Here is a 6000-nt window from a genome sequence, read left to right on the forward strand (position 1 = left end):
ATTTTTTTTCATTTTGTTATTCAGACCCTCATAGGCAGTGTCAGGTGTTGCATTTTGCCAGAAGCCCTTTCAGAAACACTTCAGACATTGCTTTCCATGTAAAGAGCTATGGATGTCCAGGACTGATTTTCCAACAGTGAGGTGTAAATGAGGCTCTGGTTTTGGCAGCCTAACTAGATTAAGGTTGTAAAATAATAAAGCTGTGACAAGAGGAAATTTGCTGGTTGATTTATCTTTTTTTTTTTTTTTTTTCCCCAGAGTAGGAAATATTCTTCTGCCTAGTTTTATCTTGAAGAAAAACCGCAGAACACCCCATTTTGTCAGTATGTGGAAGACACAGGGATGACTGCCGTTGCCTCAACGGTTCACCATACTCCTGTAGTGTTTCAGTAGAGGAATTTTGTTCCTCTAAAGAGCTGGATGCTCCTGAGGAGCCAAGCTGACCTTTCCAGAACTTAGGAGTGCTATAGCAATGGAGATAAATCAAAGATATTGCAGAGAAATGTCCAACCTTGGAGCAAACAAAATTTAGGGAAAGCCAAGACTGGACTTTTATTTATGTAATAAATGATGATGATGTAAAAAATCAAGAGACAGTGGCAATATAATGACCCCTAAAATAATTTCCATGTGTGGTACTGTACGTTTTAGACAATCAAAATTACAGTCCCTGTGAGTGCAAGATTAAACTGTGACAGAAGACATTATTTTCAAAATCAAGTGAGATTACATACGTAGAAGCATCCTGAGGAGTAAAATGACATAAATTCAGGAATACCTGCTTTTTTAGATTTGTAGATCTGCAACCTCCAGCTCTCCACTTACTTTACTTAATCAGCCATACAGCCTGCCTGTAGACAAAAAAAAAAAAAAAGAAAAAGAATAAGGCAAAAAGGCAAGTGGTCCATTAAAGATACTGAAGTTGGACAGGGTTGTGTTTTCTCCTCTTCAACGCTTTCTCTGCTCTTCTCTCCCTTCCCTCCCCCTCATGCTCTGCTTCTCACTAGTGGCTGATGAAGGCCTGTCTGGATTTTTTTTACTATTACTGTTTTACAAGAAGTTCCGTTCCTGCTGTGTCTGAAACATTCTGCGATAGCTGGAGAATAAGTCAAATGTGACACTACATAAAATAAGAGACTTGAGTAACTGTGATAGGAAGAGATTTACAATCTGAGTGTGTAAAGCTTTGTGTTGTTCTTTTTTGTTAACACTTAATTTCACTTCTGTGGCTGAACTCACATTTTCCTGTATTAAACTTTCACCCAACTTCTCCCATCAGATACTGGGAGAGCTGAGTGAGTGCATTTCCTGAGAGACCCTGTTGAAGGATTAAAATATGAGGGGTCTGGCTGAATTACTGGAGCCCAGGAGAAACGTCTAGGGAGAGAAATCCCAGACGAGGAGACAAGGTCAGATGCTGGGAGTTGTAATTACCCAGGTGAAGCGCTGACCTGCTGGAAAGTAACTGCAGAGACAGTGAGTAAGACAACATTAAGTAAAGGCAAATTGCCCCCACCTCCCACCTGCAAAGTTTCACTTGTTGAGTTTACTCACAGCTCTCAGTAAGGATGCGGTAATCCTTCTAGTAAAAGCTGAACTGATCTCTACCACACATTTCTAAGGTGTTTTTTTTTAAAAAAAAAAAAGTGGTACTCTCAGACATCTTCTCCTCCCATCACCCTTTAAAGAGCTGTCAAGCAGCAGGTTTGTTTTTGCTGAATCTGAATTTAAAGTGTTAGGGAACAAACCAGCCAGGGACACATTTAAGATAAAGACTCCTTCGCATTTTTGGCACAATGCGCGAGCAAAAAAAATCTCTCTCTGAACACTTATATCCACCACCATCTTTTCTTGCTCCCACATTTCTCTGAGCTGAGAGTCACTCGAACAAGTTCTGTTCTCATAATATGGAAAATAAAACAATATTCATATTCTACGTCATGTTGGTAAAGCACCATCTGACTCTCTCCGTTTCAGCTACCAGAATCCAGCAGACACTCCCCTTGCCATGAAGGAGTAGGTGTCTCCATCGGACTGCCACATCACAGCCCCATTCTGTCTTGTTCTTCATGCTCCCTTGCCTGCGTTCGCTCCCTCCCTTTCCTTCTCATCAGTTGCAAGCTTTCTGGGGCAGCAAACGCTCTTTACGTTTTACATTTGCACAGTAACAAGTACAGTGCCATTCCTGCCCTCAGGCATTAGCACAAAATAAGTCTTAAAAAGAGTACTACATATGGCTTTGTGTAGAACGTGGTTCTGAACTTGGCTTGGCCACAACCGTCTTTATGGATGAACAAGCCAGAGGGAAGAAAGCCCATGGGAGCTGTAGGAGCAGGGTGAGGAGAAGGGCTGCTGGCTGGTTGCACAGAGCGCTGGAAAGCTTCTTGACCTGGCATGACTTGAGGAGGAATTTTGGCACCAAGGGGGGATTGGATGACTGGGTGTTTGTAAAGTTGGTCACTGCTGAGCAGTGTAAGCACATGGGACCATGCCGAGTCCAGCCGGTCACAGAGAGAACAGCTCCCAGGGAAAGCCGAGCGGAGATAGCAGCCACCACTGTCATACTTGCCCCGGGGCAGGAGACAGCAAGAAGGCTGTCAGAGGCCACCACTCTGGTGGTTTTGACAGCTGACAAATATCCTGGTGGAGAATGACCCATTCATCAAAGGGAAAATTAATTATGGATGAGATTTGAAGGAACCATTCAGGAGTGCTCTGTTTGCTTGTTAGGTAGTGGTGGTCTGGGCTCTCAGGGTCACCACTAAAGGGGATGTTCAATGCCCAGCTGACACTCCCCTTTGATTTCAAGCTCCTTTTAAAATTCATTTGCACACTTCCTAGCTAGCTCAGATACACTCAGGATTAGTAACACACACCGCTGCTCCTCTCAGCTCCCTCTCCTTTTGCTGCCTTTGAGTATTCCAACTTCTCCTTTTGCTCTTGCTTATCTCAGATTGTGTATCTATCTGCAGTGTTTTCTCTCTGTGCTGCTCTCGTTTCTCTTCTCTTCCCTCCGTGTAATCCTTATCCTTTTCCGTGCTTCGTTTAATCCTGGCTGCCCGATTATGCAAATTGCACATTTACATTTTGACAGGGCTCCTCCACCCCTTTCTACATCACTATTTGTAATACAATTTCCCCTTGCTTTCCCCAGTTCCTAGCTGCCTCTCAGCTTCTTGACTAGGACATCGTGTTGAAAACGTTGGGCTCAGCAGTGATCCTTCCTCCAGCCCTGGGCCTGGAAGGCACTACGGGGTGCCCTAACCCTGGGGCCACGCTGCATAGGACAGCTCGGAGAAGCAGGTTGACATCCCTCCTCTACTACATGGGCTGAGAAGAGAAACAGAAACAGATCTTCTCCCCTGACAACCCACCTCCCTGCCGTCAGGTACAGAGGGGCTGAAGTTGGAAGAAGCTGAGCTGCTGCTCAGTGTGGTTGAAGTGACCCCCCCCGCCTCTTTTCCACTTTGCATCAATTGATGAATGTTTCTTGTCATTTTTGCAGGATGTTGTGGTTTTACACCTTTGGTGTTCCTCCAAAGATTAGCTGCGCTTGTCTACTGTACATCTAGAAAAAAAAACCAAAACACTTGCAGTGCCCTTAAAAACAAAATTCAGGCAGAGAAATTAAATGCTATTTCTTCCATAACTTACTAAAACTCACAAGATTTTGCAATAGCGTCGTCCACCTTAAGTCACATTTGTTACTACTGTACCCTGCACCAGATATTAAACTGCCCTCGTCTCTGTAGCATCTCAGGTTTGTCCAGTAGAGAAACATCAGTTTCTGCTTCTGCTCACCCTCTTCCTTGGAAGAGATTTGTTTCTGCAGACTAGTGTTTTATTTGGGTAAGGCCTTATTTATCTTAATTCTAAGTACATCCTGCTCTGCGTTTACATTGGAGAAGACAAGGTCAGGGAAGTATCCATCTTATTTAGACTGGAAAGTTGCTGCAGTCTGAGTGCTCCTGGTGAGAACTCTCCCAGCGGCAGGCATTATTCTTGTTCCTCTCTCCTGGTGACCTTCATTAGCTCCCACAGGGGTTCATTACCTCATCTCCCAAAAAAGTTTCATATCTGTGACGCGTTACGCCATGGTAAAATTACATTTAAAAATACAAAAGGTGTCTTAGCCTTGCTGGAACGGGGCCAGACTGACACAAAGCACCGTTGGCATCTCCAATCTCAACCAACTTTCTTGACACTGTGTCGTGGTTTTGTTAGTAAGGGGGGGCCTAAGGTGGTAGCTTCTGTAGGAAACTGCTAGAAGTCGCTCCCCTTTGTTCAGTGGACTCGGCCGGGCCTAGGGCGGACCTGCTGCTGGCCAAGGCCAAGCCGATTGGTAGCAGAATGTCCCGTGATAACGCCTCTGCGATAACGTATTTAAGAAGGGGAAAACAGAAAAAAAACCACAGAGAGATTATTTGCACCTCAGCTACAGAGGAGGCAATATGGCCCAGGGGATGACCATCCCCGAAGGTAAGGAAGGCAAAGGCTGGGCCTGAAGCGGCATCACCTACAGTTTACAGAAAGGCAGAAACTGTTAACCCAAGCTTAGCGAGAAGCCTGCAGGGGAGCTGGCAGCCAAGCCTGGGCACACTGAACCCCACGCCGTGAAGTTTGCTGCGTGATTTACGTGCATGTGCATTTTTGTAGCAGGAATGTATTTTTCCTTTTCTTTCTCTGTCAAGCTTGAGTGAGTGCATGGTTACAAGACAAAATTGCCTTTGCTTTCCAACAGTGCTATCCCCACCTGTTTTCCACTGCTGCTCTCACACCCCTTCTTCTTTGTCATTTCCAGCCCTGTTACAAACCCCCTTCTTTCCTCCTTTCCTTTTCTTGGCCATGGAAACATGGAAAATTCGCGTTGCTGAGGGCGAGGTTGGTACGTCAGAGCACTTCCTTCTCTGCCTACAGCTCCCTGTTTTTCTACAACACACATTTACCTTTGAACTTTTGTTTTAATCTCCCATTTATCAATTTCCAGATAAAGCCCCGGTGGTTCTCTGTCCAGTCCGACCCTCATTTACATTCCAGGTGTGTGCTTTTCTATGCTCAGATTTGACTTCCTTCCCTGTCTTATCACCCCTCTTATCCGCTACCTTCAGCTTAGCATCTTTTGTCTTCCCCTTTTCCTCCCCCTCTCCTTTTTCTCTCTGTTTTTAAGTGAACTCTTCATGCACCGCTAAGCCCACTCCATCATGGTACTGCCGTCATTTCCAGTTCCGAGCGCCGGCTGGCCTAGGCGTGCCTCCCCTCGCCGACGGAGCGGCGACGTGCGTCCCCTGCACGCACCGCTGGATAAATGGCCAGCATTGGAAATGCTCTGCGAGATGGAAGCCCATGGCAGTGCTAATGTGCCACCACTAGTGCATCTCGCTGCAGTCGTCACATCAGTCCTGGGGGAAATTACAGCCAGATGATCTACGGCGCTAGGCCTCCTGTTTTAGTCCTGGCTCTTTTGCATCCTGCCGGAGAGAAGTACAGTCACACTAGCAGCTGGAAATGACTGGCCTTTTATCACAGAGTTGCTGTATCACCGCTTATTTCACCACGTGTTTGTTCCCATCGCGTGCCGACTGTTCATCGCTAAGAGAAGATGCAGGGGAGCTGGACCAGGAGAACGGAGGAGATGATTAACGCTAACGGCTGGGATTGGTGATACAAGGCTGATAATGGCTGCTTGTTGCTTTTTTTGCTAGCAGCGTAGAGCAATAGCCGTATGAGAAAGGGAAAGGTCAGATACTGAGGGAAATAGAAGATACTTAAAGCTAAATGCCAGAACATCAGTTTAGCAAACTAAGGAAATATTTCCCTCTTTGTGTGTTATGGGCCTCCTGAACGGCGCGGCAGGGCTGGGATCTGCCATCATTGCCCCCGTTCTGCTCCGCAGCTGCGAAGGGCCTGCTGCAACCGGGAGGGTTTTTCTGAATGGTTCTTCAGCATCAGTCAGCACGAGCGCTCAATCACGTTTAAATACAATTGATGCAGTCATGGATC

This window comes from Chlamydotis macqueenii, chromosome 19 (genome assembly GCF_036417535.1).
Source record: "Chlamydotis macqueenii isolate bChlMac1 chromosome 19, bChlMac1.mat, whole genome shotgun sequence".
NCBI lineage: Eukaryota > Metazoa > Chordata > Aves > Otidiformes > Otididae > Chlamydotis > Chlamydotis macqueenii.